General features: G+C 42.9%; 1 protein-coding gene and 1 non-coding gene across 21 annotated transcripts in view; both read left to right on the forward strand.

Moving 5' to 3' along the window:
* KMT2C (lysine methyltransferase 2C) overlaps window positions 1-22,246 on the forward strand; it is a 269,634-nt gene that overhangs the window by 35,133 nt on the left and 212,255 nt on the right. Inside the window, exon 2 of one of the 20 annotated variants that reach the window (XM_059711408.1) lies at window positions 6,082-6,164. The exons of the other annotated variants lie outside the window; for them this stretch is intronic. The gene's annotated coding sequence lies outside the window, so the exon portion shown is untranslated. The remainder of the gene's footprint in view (window positions 1-6,081; window positions 6,165-22,246) is intronic. 20 annotated transcript variants of the gene reach the window in all.
* Window positions 12,489-12,617, forward strand: LOC132211611 (small nucleolar RNA SNORA56). The gene has a single exon (XR_009447517.1). It is a non-coding gene; the product is annotated as a small nucleolar RNA SNORA56 (small nucleolar RNA).

The following is a 22,246-nucleotide window of genomic DNA, read 5'->3' on the forward strand; positions in this document are numbered from 1 at the left end:
ACAGGCGAACAACCAACCAACCAACCAGTTGCTCTGACATGCGCTGAACAACAGGGGCTGTGCGCAGAACATGGCGGGCATCGGCCGTGGCGGGATGGTGGAGCAGGTGAGTGGGGGCACCAGACCAAGGCGGGGTGCCAGTCGCTGTCATTGGGGCGAGCCTGTGGTGGTTACTGAAACTTCTTTGCTCCTGCGCACCACGGTCCCGCCCGGCACTTGCAGCTGCTGCCTGCATAGGCCCTGCTAGTACCCGCTGCTGTTGCTGGAGCCACTGCTCGCACCTGCTGCTGGCACCTGGTACCGGCCCCGATTGCTTGGCACCGTTAGTGGATGTAAGCGGTGGCTGCCGGCCCCGATTGCCTCTCAGAGCTTCTCCACCTCCCCTTGCTCCTGAGGGGTGATCGGGGCCGGCAGGCGCCACTCGCACCTGCTGCCGGCGCCTGGCATGGGTCCCTGTGGTTTGGCACCGTTATGGGTGTGGCGGCGGCGGCAGCCCGAATTGCCCCTGAGGGCTTCTCTACCTCCCCTGCTACTGAAGGGCAATCAGAGCAGCAGCTGCCATTTGCACCTGCTGCTGGCGCTGGTGGCAATCGCTCCGCACTGTCAGCAGGTGTGAGCGGGGCCGGTGCAGTCACTGCATGGGAGCGGTGGTGGTGGCGGCGGGAACAGGGTTGCCGGGGCCCTGGCGGGAGGGGTCAGGCAGGGGCACAGAGGATGGGCCAAGACCCGCCCCTGTGCCCACCACAGCCTCGCAGCCCACAGTTCCTTTCAAGGTGCACGAATTTGTGCACTGGGGCCCTAATAAGTATATAAATTCTCTGGTTTATCTCTTCTCATCTCTCCAACCACACATCGAGGTATGTCAGGCTGTTTCATGTCTCCATTTATCAGGTCCTATTTTATTGGTCTGTTCATTTTGTTCATTAGATTCCACAAATAAGTAAGATCATGTGGTATTTGTCTTTCTCAGATTGGCTTATTTCACTTAGTATAATGTTTTCCAGGCCGCTCCATGATGTCCCAAAGAGTAAGAGATCCCTCTTTTTTACTGCTGCATAGTATTCCATAGTGTAAATGTCCCACAGCCTTTTTGTCCAATCATGTACCGATGGGCACTTGGGGCTGTTTCCAATTCTTAGCTATTGTAAATAGTGCCGCTATAAACATAGGGGCACATTTATTCTTTCTGATTGGTGTTTTGGGTTTTTAGGATATATTCCCAGAGGTGGGATTGCTGGGTCAAAGGGAAGTTCTATTTTTAATTTTTTGAGGAAACTTCACACTGTTTTCCATAGTTCCTGCACCAATCTGATTCCACCCAGCAGTGAACTTGTGTTCCCCTTTCTCCACATCCTCACCAGCACTTGATTTTTTTATTGATAGCCATTCTAACAGATGTGAGGTGATAGCTCATTGTGATTTTAATTTGCATTTCTCTGATGATCAGTGACTTTGAGCATTTTTTCATATGTCTCTTGGCCATGTATATGTCCTCTTTGGAGAAATCTCTATTCAGGTCTTCTGCCCATTTTTTAATTAGATTGTATCCTCATTTTGTCTTTTAATTCTATTCTTCTGGTCATCTCCTCTACTTTATTCTCAGGTTCTATAATTTTACTTTAGCAGTAATATTTTAAATTTTTAAGAATTCTCCCCTCCTTCCACTCCCAGCATGTTTTTTTCTTTTTTCCAAGACTATGGATTCATAACCTTCTTTTACAAAATATTTTATTGCCAAAACCGGTTTGGCTCAGTGGATAGAGTGTCGGCCTGAGGACTGAAAGGTCCCAGGTTCAATTCCGGTCAAGGACATGTACCTGGGTTGCGGGCACTTCCCCAGTGGAGGATGTGCAGGAGGCAGCTGATCGATGTTTCTCTCTCATCGATGTTTCTAACTCTCTATCTCTCTCTCTTCCTCTCTGTAAAAAATCAATAAAATATATTTAAAAAAATATTTTATTGATTTTTAGAGAGAGGAAGGGAGAGGGAGAGAGAAGAGAAACATCAATGTGAGAGCACAGCATCATCCATTGGCTGCCTCCTGCATACCCCTGCACTGGGGATGGAGCCCACAACCAGGAATCGAGCTGCGACTCTTAGGTGCATAGGATGAGGCTTAGCCAACTGAGCCACACTGGCTGGGACTCATAACCTTCTTGAATCTCTTTGAAAGTGTTGAGAATTTTCTTTAAAGTCATCATACCCTCCTTTATCTGTTTGCTGTAGAGTATTTTTTGTTGTTTATTTTGGTGCCGGGAGCCGGTCCATCCTTGCTGTTTCAAGGGACCTGGCATATATGGCATACGGTTCTTAATATGTTTGCTCACCTTCTTGGCGCTGTGTTTTAACCAAGGTCACCTCTCCGAGAAAGGTTGAATCCCCAGGTAGGGATTTCCCCCTGAAGTTAGGGAGGGAATAAAACCCCTCAACTAAGTGCCAGGCGGGTAATTAATCACTTTAACTATGAACAATCATGCTTAAGCTACATAATCTTTTCTCCCTGGAATGGAGATAAGAAACGCCCTAACCTTTGTAATAGAGATTGATAGGATTTAATCAACTGGTATAAATACAGATGTAACAAGACAGACAGAGACAGAACTCAGAATCTAGAGACAGAAGAAGACAGAATTCAGAGACAGAACTCAGAACACAGAAGTTAGGACACAGGGCTTGGAAGACAGGACCAAGAGAGACAGAGCCTAGGCACAGAACCTACACAGAACGTTCTCTAGAGACAGAAGAACTTCGCTGGCGAGAGCATGCCGGAGGATCCTGGACCGGGACTGGCCTCGGAGCCTGGAGGCGGAGCCTGGCGAGAGAGCATGGCAGGGGATCCTGGACTGAACCTGACTGCGGAGATTGGCAGGAGAGCCTGACTAGAACCTGGTGACTGAACCTGACTGGAGAACCTGAGCAGAACCTTTCTGGAGATCGAGACCAGAACTTGGTCTGGGTTATTTTTCAGATTTAATAATTAGTTCTTGGTGGGAATTAATGACTGTCAGACTTGAGGGTGAAGCTGGTAATTATTCTTTTGAATTCTGACATTTAGGAGTCCCTTGTGTTCAAAGTGCCAACCCTACACTTGGTTCACTAATTCCCTTTCCCTAGCCCATGGTTTCTTTTCTTTAGAAAGATATCCATTTTAATTTATTTTTATTAACTTTTTTTTTAAACTACCATTTAAAGAATCTTTTATTGAAGGGAGATAAACATGTATTTTTGGTCTGCTGTTTGAGCCAGAGATTCTCCATCAGCCCTTAAACTGGACTAGACCATAACAAATAATATTCAGATATCTGTTTCTCTAGTGATTCGAAATGGGTCAGGTGGTAGAAATATATCGCAAACTTTACATTGTGTCTGAGGTGTTCTGGGTGTTTGAAAAAGAGAGTACCCACTATACATTGTTGGGCCTTTTAGCAGGTAGAGGATGAGGAAAGCATCACAAAAAAGTTACAACTGTAATATGTGCTGGTAAAAACACTCAAATAGCTCAGGAGAACCTAACTTAAAAAGTGAAAAGTCCTCTTCCCCTCCAACCCCATAGTTCAAAGTTAATTACTGTAACTATTTTATAGCCTTCTTGACTTTTGCTATGCATATACTTTTTCTGTACATGATGTGCACCTATTAATTTTTACAAAGATGGGATCATTTTGTATATACATCGGACCCCCCGAGACAACATGAAGGTTAGGGGTGCTGACCTCCCTCACAGTAAAAAATCTGAGTGTAATTGCAGTTGTCTCTCCACACATGCAGATTCCCAACCTCAGAATGAAAATACTGTTGACCCTTGAAATATACAGGTCAATTCAAAACTTGCGGTTAAATGGAGCCCCATAGTTAGAGCCCATATTCAAGGATCAACTGTAATGCTTGTGGTTTGCTTTTGTCACTTAACAGTCTATCTTGGACATTGTTCTGTTTTAGCATATAGACAGTCTTTTCAACAACTGTGTAATATTTATGCAGCTGATTTGAAGTGTTTGCTTATGCCTGATTGTAGATTCTAGTCATTCAGTGGTAAACGAGAGATTAAGCCCTTGCCTTCACTGGACCAATATATCAAATGGTGGGAGATACAAAATAAATGCGTTTCTTATAATTAACTAGAGGCCTGGTGCACAAATTCGTGCACCAGTGGGGTCCCTCGGCCTGGCCTGCGGGATCAGGCCGAAACTGGCTCTTCGATATCCCTCAAGGGGTCCTGGATTGCGAGAGCGCGCAGGACAGGCCGAGGGACCCCACTGGTGCACGATCAAGGCCGGGGAAGGAAGCGAGCGGTTGGCCAACCAGGGAGGGACTGTGGGAGGTCTCTAGGGCATGTCCAGCTCGTCTTGCTCAGTTCTGATTGGCCATACCCCAGCAGCAAGCTAACTTACTGGTCAGAGCATCTGCCCCCTGATGGTCAGTGCACCTCATAGCGACTGGTTGGCTGGTTGACTATCTGCCCCCTGGTGGTCAGTGCACATCATAGCAAGCAGTTGAGGGGCCTTAGCATATCATTAGCATATTACGCTTTGGTTGAATGGACAACCAGACAGTGTATTAGGCTTTTATTATATAGGATTTCAGACATTGAGAAATGCTATAAAGTAAACAGTGGTAATGGTATTGACAGCATCTGTAAGTGGTTCTGAGAGTGATGTATGTGGTAGGGGAGTCAGGCAGTCCCTCTGAAGTGACGACATTTAAATCAACGTGAACAACGAGGCAGTTAGACAGTTTAGGACAGTGATGGCGAACCTTTTGAGCTCGGTGTGTCAGCATTTGAAAAACCCTAACTTAACTCTGGTGCCGTGTCACATATAGAAATTTTTTGATATTTGCAACCACAGTAAAACAAAAATTTATATTTTTGATATTTATTTTATATATTTAAATGCCATTTAACAAAGAAAAATCAACCAAAAAAAATGAGTTCGCATGTCACCTCTGAGACGTGTGTCATAGGTTCGCCATCACTGGTTTAGGAAGAGCATGGTTCATCATGAAGGCTCTAAAACTAGAATGAGTGTGTCATACTGAAGAGACCTTCTGCCTCCCCAAATAGAAGGCTGGTGTTACTGGACCCTGAGGAGAGCCTAGGAAATGCTGTCTAAGAGGTAAGCAGGGCCTTCGTGCCATGGTAGGGAACAGGGATTTTATTCCCAAAGCAGTGGAAGCCACTGGAGGGTTTTAACCTGGGTGACCAGTTGGGCTATTGAAATCATCTTGGCAGATATGGCTTAGAGTAGGCTTATGACTAAGGAGAAGAGTGATAGGTTTCATACATGTTTTGAAAGTTACTAGGATAAGATCTGCTAAAGGATTTGATGAGATGGGCCTGAGAAAAAGAAGAATTAAAATGGTTTTACAGATTTTTGGTATTAGCAGCTTGGGTGGACAGTGTGTCATTTGCTTAGATGAGAGCCTAGTGGAGAAACGGGTTTTTAGCTAGATAGTGGTACCCTAATTTATTTAACCATTCCCTATTGGTGGTCATTTAGTTGTAGTGACCATCCTTGTATACTTGTGGGCACTGTAGAAGTTAAATTCCTCCATGTAGAGTTCTCTTATCAAAGAGCACACATCAGTTCAAGTTTTGATAGTGAGTGACCAACTGCTCTCCAGAAATGAGGTAACTGACCTGGCCTCCCAGAACAGAGCATGTCTTTCCTCTGGTATTCTTCCCACAATGGATGTTGGGGAGAGGATGGGACAGGACATACGTTTCTGGTGGTTCTAACAGAATTTTTTCTTACTGGGTCACTTAACATTCTTCACAGAATGAATACCAGTACTTGTTCTCCTTTCTTTTTTGGATTCTTGAAGTTATAACACGTATGTGGTTTCTTTCAGCTACTAGCCATATAGTTATTGGTCTAACCTTCTAGTTTTGGTGACATATTTGAAGCCCTTCATCATAAGTATGATAATCATGATTGTTTAGTGTGTGCCAGGCACCAGCCCAAGTGCTTGCACGTGCCATATTTATCTATTTAATCCTCATAACAATCTAAAAATACTGTGCCTCCTTCAGCCTTTATCCTCTTCCTTCTAGTAAATAACTATTATCTCCATTTTTTTCAGTTGAGAAAACTGAGACAAAGGACTTCTACAAATCTTTGTCTTTTCATTTCTATCTTCTTTTTCTGTCAGAGCGTTTCTTTCTGGTAAGTTTGGCACTTGAATATCTTTTGTCAGTTGTTGGGCTGAAACCCAAACAGAGTAAATGGCAGACAACAGGCCACTGGTGGAGGAAATGTGTTCCAGACCCATTCAGTCCTGAGAATGCTCTGCCTCTTGGCTGATCGGGCTGGTAGGATGTTGGATCTGGTCGTTAAAACTGACTAGGTTCAAATTTTAACCTCATCACTTAGTAGCTACTTGATTTGGGTCAACTTTAAAATGGGATAAGTTAAAAATAGTACCTCTTTTGTGGGTGTGCTGGGGCAGTAAATAATGCATGTAAAAATGGATGGATAGCACATAGCCAGGTGTGCAGTAAGTTCTTTATTAGAGTTAACTGTTGTTTTCACATCATTGGCCAAGAATGAGCATCCTGTCTAGCACTCGATGCATGGGATGGAATAACAACTCTTATGAATGGTATATGTTTATGTATAAAATTTAAAAAATAACTAAATACAGCTAGTGTTTTAGTCATGTTGAATGGGATATACATCAGTTAAGCTTTTTTATTTTTTTCTGTGTGACATTATTTCATGGTTATTTTAATATACATGCCTCATGATTGAGTTAAATTGGCTATACTTGCCAATAGCTTTTTTTTTTTTTTTTGGTCAAACCACCTGCCTATGTCCTGTCTCAGGTACCTTTTGGCTTCAAATAACACAAACCTTAATTTACCATGTCTGATGATGGGTAGAATTTTACCTCATGTGATCAAAAAAAGTCCAGATGTAATTCAATAGCTCAATGAAATTTCCGAGGACTCAGATAATCCTCTTCTCCTGGTCTTTCATCTTTAGCATGCTGTTGATGGTTGTTCCATGAATTCACTAAAATAATTATTCAGTACCCACCGTGTCCCAGGCAGTAGTCTCTAAGCGTGAGAAATAACAGCAGCACTGAGCAAAACAGACCACAGGCTGAGTGTATTGCCCTCGGGGAGCTCACTTTTGGTGGGGGAGGGAGGAGACAGACAAATAGGTGAAAGGGATTTCCACGGAGAAAATAAAGCGGTGAAGGGGACTGGGAGGCTGCGTTGGCCTATATTAAATGGGGTGATCGGGGAAGGCCTCACTGAGGTGACATTTGAGCCGCGTCTTAAAGGTGGTAAGAGGACAAGGGCAGATATGTGGGGGAAGAGCATCTCAGACAGAGGGGTAGTGAGTGTGCAGGCGCTGGGGCAGGAGTGTGTGTTCCAACCAGGCAGAGGAGCGCCAGTGTGGCGGAGCTGAGTGTGGGCCGCGGGAGAGCAGGGCCTCTTAGGCCATTGGGAGCGCTTTTTCCTGGGGAGATGAGATCTCTTTGAGGGCCTTTGAGCAAAGGACTGACCTTATCTGATGAAGGCTCTCAAAGGTTCATGCTGGCTGCTGTGTTGAGACTTGAATGAAGAGGATAAAGGCGGAAGCTGGCGTGGTGGTTGGGAGAATATTGTAAGCAGGCAGGGAAGAGATGATTTGGAAAAAGGAGTCAAAGCAGTTCTGCATGTTTTGAAGGTGGAGCTGAAAGAATTTGTGGGATGTAGAAAACAGAGGAGCTATAGGTCACAGTTCCAGGAGTCCACGTGACAACAGCCAGTGGAGGCGAAGTGCATTTGTTCACAGAACAAAAACCTTTCCTGGAAGCCTCAGCAGGTTTGTCCTCGGGTCCTATTGGCTATGACTGGTCACGTGCTCATGTCATGTGGTAGTTGCTAGTGAAGCCAGAAAGCAAACACCTGTTCCTCTTAGGCCTTATAATGGGAGAGGTGGCCCCTGTCAGCAAGATCAGGTTGTGAGGTGGGGTGGCTGTTGGTTGGGTAATGTATGTCATTGTCCACTCTTTTGTTGGGTTGGTCACCCCCCGACTCCCCTTTAAAGTGATTTGTAAATCTTTTTTGCATCTTAAGAAAATAAGCTCTTGTTATAATAGATTCTAAATATTTCTAAGCCATATATTTTAATGAGGTTTTTTACTCTGAGATCAGTTTTTAAATTTTGAAATAAATGAATCCTTTCGAAGCTACAAGTAGGAGCAGGTGAATGCAGAGTCCCATGCATAATTTATAGTTTTTCCTACTCTGGGTGCACGTGTCATTTTAACCTGAATGCTGGCTAGTCATTCTTTAGAAAACTATGCTTATGGTCTTATAAGGGCAGCAGTGGGGTGGGGATGTGGGGAACCAACTCCTCTGCCCCAATTCCTCTGTTCCCCTTAGATCACTCAGTTGTTATTGCTTCCTTTTACCGAAGATGTGTATGTCTTGCTTCTTCTTGCTTCTGTCTTCCATAGTCATTATCTGTTGACCTTACTTCCTTCCCTCCCTCCCTTTCTTCCTTCGCCCGCAAGGCCTGTAACTGTGTTGTTATATAACGAGAGATTTTTGTTTTATTGTGTGATTAATTGTTCAAACATCACTTTCAAGATGGGGGCAGCGTGGCTTTAAGGTTGGGAGTCTGTTCTCTCTTATCAGACACAGCAGAGTGTTTGGGCTTCAGCGTCATGGCTTACTAGCTGTCTGACCCAGACCACTTCACTGCACAGCACCATTCATGCTGTGCTAGGGCAGCATTTGCCAAAAATACAATGTAGGTACCACTTCCTGGAGTTGTGCAATTTGGTGATTCTGATGTGACTTTGCGCAAGTTAATTAAACCCTGAGCTTTTAAGAAGATAATGCATGCTATTACGTGCCTTTAAGCCTCGCAGGGGAAATGATGACAGTTCCATAGCTTTTCATTTTACCTTGGACTAAAGGTTGATGACTGATAACTGAGTGAGTTACAAGTTGGGAAGTAGGGTCATTGTGAAGCAGATGTGAGATATTATGGAAGGTATCTTTTAAAAAGCTGTTCTCTCTCCTCTAACACCAGACTTCATTGTTGAAGAAGCAATTGTGAGTGTATGAGTTTGGATCATTTCCACAGTTTTGGGGGTGCTCTGAGCCCTTTCCAGGTGCCGGTTGTGATGGAGATAGAGTGCATAGGCACGGATAGGTGGCACACAAGGACACTTCCTACATGGTGACTTATCGAGGCATAGCCAAGAGAGAATTCAGTGGAGGCAAGTAAATACCTATTTAGTTCTCTTTCTTCCAAGTATTCATTTTGATATACTTTTGGTAGGATATTAGAGTAATTTCTACGTTCCCAGTTGTGTGTGTAAAAACAGGAGATTCTCCAAGCCAGTCACTGGGTTAGTGTCTGTGTCATATGAGAACAGAGCGACAATGTTGTTCAAGTAGTTGTTGGGTATCTAGGGTTATAGGGTTTCAAATAAACACACATTCACCTTGTCCTTTTGTGCAGAATACTTTTGGGGGGAAGATTTAAGTGTAGATTTAGGAGGAAAATCGGTTTTAGCATGCACTGTATATATAATGTATTCCTTCTGATCAAAATTCATCTGCATGAGGGTTTTTCCAAAAGATGCAGAGGGGGATATAATAATAAATAGGATAGTTTTATTCTTTTTTTTTTAAATATATTTTATTGATTTTTTACAGAGAGGAAGGGAGAGAGATAGAGAGCCAGAAACATCGATGAGAAAGAAACATCGATCAGCTGCCTCCTGCACATCCCCCACTGGGGAAATGCCCGCAACCCAGGTACATGCCCTTGACCGGAATCGAACCCAGGACCCTTCAGTCCACAGGTCGATGCTCTATCCACTGAGCCAAACCGGCTTTGGCGATAGTTTTATTCTTAATGTAGTTGTCTTAGAGCAAGAGAAAGGTACCTAAATTTTTCCTTCTAGTAGGCCTGTATTATAATTTGACTTACAAACTCATAGCCTTAGATTTATAGAGTGGTTACTATCTACCTGTCGCTGTGCAGCTCTGTAAAGACTTTTGGTAAGATGAATGGATATTTGCCGAGAAGGGTAGGAGTTGCCTGTTAGTGGATGTATGGACAGAAGGAACAACTTAAGAATACGTGGCACAGAGGCGGGAATTTGCTTGGCCTATTTGTAAAGTGTTCAGTGTTAATAAAAACACAATATACTGTTTGTTAGAGTTCTTATGGGGTATTTAACCAAAATTAACGATGTAATTGTGGCTCTAATGCAGTTGTCTTCAATCTTATGTGTTATTTTAAAAAGTATATTTTTATTGATTTCAGAGAGGAAGGGAGAGGGAGAGGAAAAGAGGGAGCAAGAGAGAGAGAAAGAAACATCAATTATGAGAGAGAATCATTGATCGGCTGCCTCCTGCACACCCCATACTGGGGATTGAGCCTGCAACCTGGGCATGTGCCCTGACTGGGAAATGAACCGTGACCTCCTGGTTCATAGGTCGACACTCAACCTCTGAACCATGCTGGTCGGGCTCAATGTTACGTTTGAATCATGCCTCCATTAGGAAGAATTTGAATCTGTGACTTCAACATTTGTATCCTTTTTACTTTTATTTATGAATAAATTGTATGCAGGGGTGGGAAAAAGTAGGTTTACAGTTGTAAATACATGAAACAGTTTATTCTTGTATAATTATTTATTAATTATTTTCCATATGAACCACTGTAAACCTACTTTCCCCACCCTGTACATCTGTTCTTATATTAGGTACTAGAGGCCCGGTGCACGAAATTCTTGCAGTTGGACATCCTTAGTGTTGCGTGGAGGTGGGAGAGGCTCCCACCACTGCCGCTGTGCTCGTCAGCCGTGAGCCCAGATTCTGGCTGAGCGGCACTCCCCCTGTGGGAGTGCACTGACCACCAGCGGGCAGCCCCTGCGTTGAGTGTCTGCTCCCTGGTGGTCAGTGCACATCATAGCGACCGGTTTTCCGCTATTTGGTCGATTTGCATATTAGCCTTTCATTATATAGGACTAGAGGCCCGGTGCACAGAAATTTGTGCACTGGGGGGTGGGGTCCCCTCAGCCCGGCCTGTGCCCTCTCACAGTCTGGGACCCCTCGGGGGATGACCACTTGCTGGCTTAGGCCTGCTCCCCGGGGGGATTGGGCCTAAGCTGGCAATCAGACATCCATCTGGCAGCCCGGCAGCCCTCAGGGGATGTCCATTTGCCAGTGGAGAGCAGACCTAAGCTGCAGTCTGACATCCTTAGCGCTGCTGAGGAGGCAGGAGAGGCTCCCACCACCACCACTGCTGTACTGGCAGCCATCAGCCTGGCTTGTGGCTGAGCAGAGCTCCTCCCATGTGAGAGCGCCCTGACCACCAGGGGGAAGCTCCTGCATTGAGCGTCTGCCCCCTGGTGGTCAGTGTGTGTCATAGTGACCAGTGATTCCCAGTCTTTCTGCTGTTAGGGTCAGTTTGCATATTACCCTTTTACTATATAGGATAGAGGCCTGGTGCACGGGTGGGGGCTGGCTGGTTTGCCCTGAAGGGTGTCCCGGATCAGGGTGGGAGTTCCACTGGGGTGCCTGGCCAACCTGGATGAGGGGCTGATGGCTGTTTGCATCTGGTTGCACCCCCTTCAGGGTGGGGGTCCCCACTGTGGTGGCTGGCCAGTCTGGGTGAGGGGCCGAAGGCCGTTTTCAGGCTGGTGGGCGACTGAAGCTCCCAACCTCTCCTTTTTTTCTTTTCTTTTTTTTTATTCTGGGATTTATTTACCTTTTATGGCTGTCACTGGAGCTGAGAGCCAGCTCCAGCTCTGAGGCCCGGCTCCAGCTTGAGGCCTCGGTTGCTGAAAGCAGGTATCTGGGGTTTGTTTGGCTTCTATAATTGAAACACTGTTGCAGCTCCAGCTCTGAGACCTCGGCTGGCTGAAAGCAGGTATCTGGAGTTTGTTTAGCTTCTATAATTGAAACATAGTTGCTTTCGGAGCTGCTGCTTTCATGCACAGAGCCGGGCCGCAGCAGACGGGGAACCTTGGCTTCCTCCATCACTGGAGCAAGCAAGCCTCCTGTTCACTTAAGCTGCGTGGCTGCCGGCCGCCATCTTGATTGGCAGTTAATTTGCATATCACCCGGATTAGCCAATGGGAAGCCTATCGGAGGTACGGTTAATTACCCTATTTATCTTTTATTAGCTAGGATAAGGATACCTTATATTAGGTATGGATTACTAAATTTTAGGAGCACTAAATTTAATGTTCCTTTTCTTTTTTTTAAAAAAATTAGTCCTCAGTTCTAGTGTTTTCTAGTTATAGTGATTAGGAGATTTGAGTGTCTCATGTGCACTCCATTCTGAAGCGCACTACTATAAAAGACCAGGTTGTAAGGAAGCCTCAGAATGTCTATTCTTCTATTCTGAGTGTTAAGCAGTATGTAGTGTAGAAGAAGCGGGTAGAGTGAGTGGTGAGTGGAATCTGAGTCCTGAGGAGACCTTTGGAGAAATCAGAGCACTGACCAAATACAAAGCTCTGGGTCTCAGAAGATAGGTGTCCCTTTCTAATCTGGCTTGTGGGACTCTAGAGGGAGTCAGTCTGCAGCAGTAAATGCTGAGTTCCTCTGACTAGTGTCAGCGTTTTGATGTTGGCTTGAGATTTCCCAGATATCACTGATGGACGGCGCATGAAGTGGTCCTCCCATGGAAAGCTGTTAAGTTAATCTAACCAATTTCTAAAAAAGTTTAAAACTTCTAGGTCTGTTTAACTCTATAAAGGTTTGTAAGTGAATATTCATGTTTCATTAACATTTATTTAGTATCCACTATGTGCCAGGCACTCTTCCTAGCAATTTCACACATATAACTTAATCCAGCCCCCCCCCCCCCAATACCTACAGTCCTTTTATTTGTTAACTTATGTAAGTGAAAAAGCCAGAATTTTCCAGGTCTTGGACACAGATCTCTTTATCTTCCTCTTCATTCTATAGCTCTTTTGAGGAGCTCTAAAATTACTTACAGAGGTAGGAAAACATGTACACAATGAGGGTGAAAGAGAAAGATCTGTGTCTGTGAGAAGAGGCTAGTAGGGTCATGGTTCTGTCACACATGTAGCAACATGCATATAACGGATGTTTAATAGATATTTGCTAAGCATTCAGGGCTCTTGGTATAAGCACTTCCATTTCCTAAGTGTGTGACCTTAGCCTGAGTTTCCTTCTGTGAAAGATGGAGTCAGCCTTTGCTGGGCTAGTTTGTGATGAGAATTAAAGTGATAGTATATGTAAGATGCCTAACTCACAGGGTCTGATATGTGCCCCCTAGTTGCTATGATGACTTTTCACTCCAATACCAGAAGGTTCTGTACTTTGTAGGTTAGTTCTCCAGTCTCCAGAGAAGTGTTTTGTGTGTGTTGTGTGTGTGTGTTTTAAGGAGTTTTTTCAAAAAAATATATTTTATTGATTTCAGAGAGGAAGGGAGAGAGAGAGAGAGAGAGAGAGAGAGAGAGAAATATCAGTGATGAGAGAGACTTCATTGATTGGCTGCCTCTTGCATGTCCCACACTGGGGATTGAGCCCATGAACCAGGCATGTGCCCTGACCGGGAATTGAACCGTGACCTCCTGGTTCAAGGTGGACACTCAATCACTGAGCCACGCTCCCAGGCTCCAGAGAAGTGTTTAATAGCAGTGCTCTTCCCTGGAGCCTGCCTCCACCAGCTCCTCTATGGAGCTGGTGAAAATAAAAAAAAGAATCTTATTTTATCTCATATTATTTTTTTTCAAATTAGAAATAGTAAGGTGAAGTGTGGCCAGAGTATTATAAACTCTGATGTCTAGGATATTCAATTATATCATTAGTTTAATAGCACTTTTTAAGGTTTTTAAATACAGACTAACATAAAGAGGAAAATGAAAATGTCCATAATCCCATTGTTTACACAACCTCTGCTGATTTAAAAGATATTCCATGGCCCTGACTGGTGTGGCTCAGTTGGTTGGGTGTCATCCTGTGCACCAAATGGTTGCTGGTTTGATTCCTGGTCAGGGCACATGCCTAGATTGTGGGCTCGATCCCCACTAGGGGGGTGTGCAGGAGGCAGCCTGTTGATGTTTTTCTCTCAGCAATGTTTCTATCTCTCTATCCCTCTCCATTCCTCTCTTTCTAAAATCAGTAAAAACATTAAAAAAAAAAAAGTCAGCCCTGGTGTGCCTCAGTGGTGGTTGAGTGTCCCCCTTGAACCAAGAGGTCATGGTTTAATTTCCCATCAGAGCACTTGCCCAGGTTGTGGGCTTGATTCCCAGTAGGGGCCATATAGAAGGCAGCTGATCAATGATTCTCGCTCATCGTTGATGTTTCTGTCTCTCCATCTCCCTTTCTCTCTGAAATCAATAAAAATATATTTTTAAAAAAGTCAGTTTGGGAGTCATAGCAAAGTACCATAGACTGGGCAGCTTAAGCAACAAAAACCTTCTTACAGTTCTGGAGCCTGATAGTCCAAGATCAAGGTGTTGGCAGGTTCAATTTCTTTGGCTTCTCTCCTTGGCATACAAACACCACCTTCTCTCTGTGACCTCTCCTGGTCATCCTTCCTTGTTGTCTAATCTCTACTCCTTTTTTTAAAAAAATATATTTTATTGATTTTCCACAGAGAGAAAGGGAGAGGGATAGAGATTCAGAAACATCAATGAGAGAGAAACATCAATCAGCTTCCTCCTACACACCCCCCACTGGGGATGTGCCCACAACCCAGGTACGTGCCCTCGACTGGAATCGAACCCGGGACCCTTCAGTCTGCAGGCGGACGCTCCATCCACTGAGCCAAACCGGCTAGGGCTAATCTCTACTTCTAAGGATAGCAGTCATCTTGGATTAGGGCCTACCCTAACAACCTGACTTTATTAACTCAACTACTTTTTTTAAAGGCCTATCTCCAAATACTGGGCAGGGTGGAGGTGGGGTTGAAGGCTTCAACATGAATTTGGGGGGGGGGGGGCACAATTTAGCATATAATACTGTCCTACCATTACAACTATTAATAACATTTCCAGAAAAATTTCCTGTCCTTATTTCTGTGGGCATCTGAATTTATATGATTGGGATTATTAAATTAGCGTATTTGAACTCAGTGTGAGCAGTATACATAGCAGCAAGGAATTAATTATTATAGGGTTGTGCTCGGTTGGGGAAATGAACCTGTTTTGTGGAATCAGAGATGGTAACATATATCTATGGGTATGTGTGTGTATATAAATACCAATATATTAAAGCTTCTTTAGTAGAGTTGACTAGCTTCATGTTTGTCTTAAGTCATTAATGTGCTAAAACTTGTTTTGACCCTAGCTGGTTTGACTCAGTGGATAGAGCGTTGGCCTGTGGACTGAAGGGTCCCGGGTTTGATTCCAGTCAAGGGCACATGCAGTGACAGGGGTGCTGGTCACTAAAGATAAATGGGGGAGGGGGTGGGCATTTGGAGTGAGGGGTTGACTTCAGACCCAGAGCACATGCTACTGGTAGGTATGTAAGCACACATAAAGATGGATTACCTCCATATTGCAGTCCTTTGATTTCTGAAACGGTGCTACTGTGAGTATTAAGGCAAGCTTTTATTCTTCATATTTTCCTCCTCTACTAAATGATTTTCTTGGATAATCTCTTGCGTGTGAGATGGAATATCCTCAGCTTGTCCCAGGCAGGAGGATCTCTTCTGGTATCAGGAACTAGGTTTTCTTCATCTCCAATTGCACTTGCATAGGAAAGGCAGAATGAATGAATCTGATGGAACATCAGACATGGTGATGGGCCTGCCTGTTACATGGAGGAAGAGGGGAGTCATATTAGTTTTGTAGGGCACTGGGACAGAGTACCAGAAATTGGATGGCTTAAAACAACAGAAATTCATTGTCTCACAGGTCTGGAGTCTAAACACCAGGAATCCAGGTGTGAGCAAGGTTGCTTTCTTTGGAGGCTCTGAGGGAAAATCTGTCCTGAGCCTATCTCCCAGCTTCTGCCAGTTGCTGGCAATCCTTGCTGTTTCTTGACTTGCAGCTGCATCACTCCAGTATCTGCCTCTATTTATATTGTCACATGTCCTTGTCCCTGGATGTCTGTGTGTCTCTCTGGGTCTAATTTCCTCCTCTTCTTCTTTTTTTAAAGTATATTTTTATTGATTTCAGAGAGGAAGGGAGAGGGAGAGAGAGATAGAAACATCAATGATGAGAGAGACTCATTGATCGGCTGCTTCCTTCATGCCCCCTACTGGGGATCGAGCTCACAACCCAGGCATATGCCCTTGACTGGAATCGAACCTGCAACCCTTCAATCCACAGGCCAAAGCTCTATCCACTGAGCCAAACAGGCTAGGGCAAATTTCCTCTTCTTGTAAGGGCACTGCCCATCCTGTACCAGTATGACCTTATCTTAACTTGATCATATCTGCAAAGACCCTGTTTTCAAATAAAGTCACATTTCACAAATGGATAGGAATTTTGGGGACACACATCAACTCAAATTGGTAGTCTTATAAATGAATTTCTAAAGTGAAAAATTTAGTGAATTTAATGCATCCATTAAAATGTATAAAAGTATAGGCAGTTTTTATTAATGCAGTTGTTAAAGCAGGCTCATTTCATTTGTTTGGACCTATCTAGGGCTAGAGTCTGTGATTACAAGGCTTAAAATGTATATTTTTTAAACATTGAGTTTACGGGTGGGGGGGGCAGGGGAAGAGAGAGAGGGAAAGAAAAACATTGATGTGAGAGAAACAACAGTTGCCTCCTGTATGGCCTCTACAAGCCCCCACCTCCCACCCCCAGGGCGTTCGGATGGGGCTGCGATGACAAGTTTTTAGTAATTTTTAAAATTATGAACCAATTCAGATAAAATCCTATCTAGGTTCATATATCTGAATTATAAAATAAAACTTCCTCAATTTTATTACTTTTTAAGCCCATGAATACCATTGTTTTCAAGGAGAGGTCATTGAAATCATCTTTTCTGATGAGAAATGTCACTGCATGTTTTTCAGTAGATGGTTATAAAGTGCTTATTGCCGGGTTCCCCTCAGTATCCAAATAGCATATAGGCTTGCTAACCTAGTCCAGATAGACATCACCCGAAGACGCAATGCTTTTTGAGGTTCTTTGTGTATAATTTCTGCTTTTTGTTGTATTTTCAGTTTCAAGAGTGGTGGAGGGGTAGATTTTCTTCATTGTCTTACCTTTTAAAGTTTCTGTCAGGCTTCCTTGTTGTGTTTCAGACCAGAGCTGTCCAGCAGATCTGTCTGTAGTGTTGTAAGTTCCATAGCTGTGTTGTTAGGTGTGATAGCCACTGGAAATGGAGCTGGCAGAATTCAGAAACTGAATTTTTAATAGTATCTAATTTTAATAGTACCTAATTTTAATTAATTAGGCACACACAACTAGACATCTTCCTTTTTCTCTCTCCAGTTCTGCCTCCTTCTTCTCTCAGGGAGTCATTGTTAATAACTTAGGGGCTACCCTACTAATATTTTTGTCCATATGTAAGAAATAAATGCACACGTTGGAGGATACACTGTTTTTGAAACAGAAAATGCGATCCCACTCTGAACACGAATCTGCATCTTGTGTTTTTCACTTGGATGAGTTCTCAATTTCTCCATAGATGCTCCTGGGCCTCTGGACTGCCCTCAGTGTTCTGGTTAGGATGGTTTCTCAGCTGTTAACATCTATTTGTCCATCACCTTTAGTGTTTCATGCATATTAACTCAGTAATCATTAATTCCAATTAAAATCTAATAAGGAAAGTAGAAATCACTCATTTTAAGATGTGAACCTCTTTATTAGATTTCTTTAGATAAATCAGAGTCCTCTCTATTATATTTGGGCTTTGTCTTGCTCTCTCATCTTTTGCCGGGGTCCAACCCCAGCGGGTCCAGGGGTTCCCAAAGGCGTAGACGGAGTCGGTGAAGAAGGAAGGACACGGAGACAGTGTTCAGTTGATCAGCAGCCTAGCCAGGATCTCCAGCCAGGATCTCCAGCCAAGTTCTGGTCTGGATCTCCAGAGAGGTTCTGCTTAGGATCTCCAGCCAGGTTCTGTAGCCATGTTCCCTCGCTTGGTTCTCCAGCCAGGTTCTGTCTGAGATCTCCAGCCAGGTTCGGTCACCAGGTTCTAGTCAGGTTCTCTTGACATATTTCTGTAGTCAGGTTCAGTCCAGGATCTTTTGCCATGTTCTCTCCAGCAAAGTTCTTCTGTCTCCAGGCTCTGTGTAGGTTCTGTCTTCTGAATTCTGTCTTTCTTGGTCCTGTCTTCCAAGCCCTATGTCCTAAGTTCTGTCTTATAAGTTCTGTGTCTTGCTGTCTTGTTGCATCTGTATTTATACCAGTTGATCCCAATCCTATAAATCTCTATTCCAAAGGTTAGGGCGTTTCTTATCTCCATTCCAGGGAGTAAAGATTATGTAGCTTAAGCATGATTGTTCGTAGTTAAAGTGATTAATTACCCGCCTGGCACTTAGTTAAGAGGTTTTATTCCCTCCCTAACTTCAGGGGAAAATCCCTACCTGGGGAAACAACCTTTCTCAGAGAGGAGACCTTGGTTAAAACACATAGTGCCAAGAAGGTGAGCAAACATATTAAGAACAGTATGCCATATATGCCAGGTCCTTTGAAACAGCAAGGATGGACCGGCTCCCGGCAATCTTTGTTATTTTTATGAGTTTACTTCTGTTTCAGATTAAAACTCACATCAGATCTTATTATACTTCTTTTTAGTGAAACAGTTTGAGTGATGGCAGCCAATTTTAATAACCACAACAGTGGCTTTCTCTGCTGACTTGTAATAAAACCTTAAAGTTTTAAAGCTGCCAATCCTAGATTAGTCATGTTTTTTGGGGAGAGGGAAGCAGAATGGAGATAGAAAGGATGCATGTAAAATTCTGTTCTTTTTTCAAATAACCACTAGAATCGAAGAGGCTGGGTTAGGTTGAACCACATGAAATTGCCTTTTTTTTTTTCTTTTTAGAATAAAATAGTCAAATATTGACAATTTCACGAGGTTCAAATGAATTAATTTACTCCTTTCAGTTTATATAGGAAGAAGCCCTAAATCAAGGAGGGCTGCACAGGTGAACTGATTCATGCAAGGAAGCACAGTTGAAGGTCATGCATCAGTTCAAGGTTCAGTTACTAGACCAGGAAACAGGATCGGGACCATATTGTAAATATTTTAAATATACCATATTATAAATACGCCTTTTGTGGAATCATCCTTCTTTTCATAGTGCAGCTTTATTTTCATACACTTTGATTTTGAATTTTCAAGCTATCAGAAAGTTTCTCAAACTGAAACAAACCAAATATTATTTATTTTGAATGCTTGTTATTTTGGATTATCTTTACTATAGTCTCCCCCTACTCCACTTCTATTAATAGGGGTAATAAAACATTGTTTTTGCCAGGCTGGTGTTGCTCAGTGGTTGAGCATTGATTTATGAACAAAGAGGTCACAGTTCAATTCCTGGTCAGGGCACATGCCCGGTCAGGGCTTGATCCCCAGTGTGGGGCATGCAGGAGGTAGCCAATCAATGATTTTCATCATTGATCTTTCTATCTCTCCCTCTCCCTTCTTTGAAATCAATAAAAACATATTTAAAAAAAATAAAACTGTTTTCTGTTTCACTATCATACAGTTGTATAAGATTCTAGATGAAGAAACATTTATCTTAATATATTATAATTACAATAATAGCTACCTCTGGGCTCTTGACAAACACTATTTTGATGAATGAGATAATTTTAAAATAGTGCTTATGACACAGTGAGGTCCTTGACAAATGGATATTTGATTTTGAATTGCTCTTTCCTCCCAAAGGGTCTGAAATATTTGAAGAAGGCCTAAAGACTAAAATAGCGCCCCCCCCCCCAACATTGTAAACTTGGGAAGCCAAATGAGAGCTGGTTTAAAACTCTAACATACTATTTTTCCTGTTTTAACAACCCCAGGTACTCCTCAGGTTAGAACCCAGTTTCACAAAAAGGAACATGCTTGATTAACCGTTATCAAAATCTATTTAGAATATACTTATTTTTTGTGTTTTGAAATAGATTTACTCACAGATATCTGAACACACGTATATATCTGTACATATGAGTGACACTGATCAGATTTTTTATATATATGTGTGTGTGTGTGTGTGTGTGTGTGTATATATATATATAATAAAGGGATACAATTTTTTATTTCAACCAACATGCTTCACTGTATATCACGGTAATGTGGGATTTGGGTAGTTTGATCATTTCATATTACTATAAATCATAGGTCTTTATTTTAAAATGTTTCTTTTTTAAAAAAAGTTTAAAACATATTTGTATTGATTTCAGAGAGGAAGGGAGAGGGAGAGAGATAGAAACATTAATAATGAGAGAGAATCATGGATCGGTTGCCTCCTGCAAGCCCCCACTGGGGATCTAGACCAAAACCTTGGTATGTGCCCTGACTAGAAATTGAACCATGACCTCTTGGTTCATAGTTCGACGTTCAACCACTGAGCCACAATGGCTGGGTGAAAGTATTTTTTATTCTGTAAGTACACGTGCTCATCATAAATTCAAACTAACTAAAGGTATAAATCACAAGCTGAGCTCTCTGTTCACCCCAGGTAATCACTAGAAACTGTCTTGTGTTTCCTTCCAGTTGTTTTTCATTTGTAGATAAGAGATATATATGCATAGTAAAAAATACAGACTAGGTAAATATCTTTTTTGAAAACAAATGGAATTATGTTGTAAACACTTTCTGTAACTTCCTTTTGCTTAACAATAGGGTATCTTGTACTTTTCATAGGTACATCTTGGTTAATAATGTAGGTGCAGTTCAGCGATGATTGAAATAGTGATTTTTTCCATTGAATCCTATTTTTAAAAATGACAATATAATCAAATCATGCAATATAATTCTCAATAAATAGGGATGACTCAAGAAAAATCAAACAGGAAAGGTTGGATTAAAAGATTAAAACTTGCACTCTATCGTTATTTGTAATGGTAAGGAAGCATGGTCTCTTTAACATATATGGTATTTAAAAAATATTCTTATGTGCCTCTTGTCTATTGTAAAGCACCACTTAAACTTTTGGGGGCCTATTTATATCTTTTTGGTTTAAGATAACCAAAGATATGTTCTGTAATTATCCCTTTAAGAGATTAATGTGATGATTTTTCTTTTTAGGAATATAGAACAAAATTCTGTATTAAATGTGTCCACTGTAAACTCAAAATCCTGGTTGTACTTGCTGGTCTGATGGTCTTAGAAGACATGTAAGAACCCGAGCTCTGTGTGAAGCCTGTCCTGGTTCAGTCCTGGAAGTATTACTTAGTGATTATGTGACTATGACGCCCTCCATGCCTCATTGTCCCCCTTTGTAAGATAAGGAGGAATGATGTAGTGATGGTTCCACAAAAAGTCACCTGCGGTCACGGTCACAGTCACGGATAAACCCTGAGATTTCAGGGGTTAGGACAGTAACAGTTTATATCTCTGCTGTCTTCACACATGACTTCCAAGATTGCCCTGGGCATGGATGTCGCCTGGCAGATGGGGGAGGGAGAAGGTGCACATTTGCATGGAGGTTTGGGGCAGGGCCTGGGAGTCCTGAAGGAGGTATTCATCACGTTTGCCCACATTGTGTTACCTGGAAGTCAAACACAAGGAAGGGAAGTTGTGAAATGTAGCTGCATGCCTAGGAGTTGCGTTTGGTGAATAGGCAGCCAGCCAGTCTTTGCCGTTAAGTACTCAGCCTAGGTAGAATATGGTTCTCAAGTCACTTCACCTCTTGGGGTCTGTGTTTCCCTCTCTAAAGTGGAAGGAGGGGTGGTGGTGTGGGAATAGTTAGCGTTTACTGAGAACTTCTAGGCAGTACTGTTTTAGGAGAACTGGACATTATAACCACATTAACTCATTTACTTTCTACAAAAGGCTTCCAAGTAAAGACTGTTCTTATCCTTTGTTCCCCTTGTAACATCTGAGGAAAGGAAGACACAGAGCGAGTCAGGGAGACAGGGTTTGAACCCAGCAGTGTTCCCTCGCTGCAGGGTCTGTGCTTGCAATGCTTGGCTGTAAGTCCTGCGAGCATGCGGTTTCCCTTCACCCCTGCACTCTGCTGTGTCCTGCATCTCCCTTTTCTTAGTGGCTTTTCTTCAGCCGAGGTCTTTTTTGCACTAAAATAGTTTTTTTTCTGGTTGTTGCCACCTACATTTGTGATCTTTTTTCCTTCCCTCCATCTGCTTTGATATTCAGTAATCTTATAGTCACTACGATCAC

Source organism: Myotis daubentonii, chromosome 10, assembly GCF_963259705.1.
Source record: "Myotis daubentonii chromosome 10, mMyoDau2.1, whole genome shotgun sequence".
In the NCBI taxonomy this organism is placed as follows: Eukaryota; Metazoa; Chordata; class Mammalia; order Chiroptera; family Vespertilionidae; genus Myotis; species Myotis daubentonii.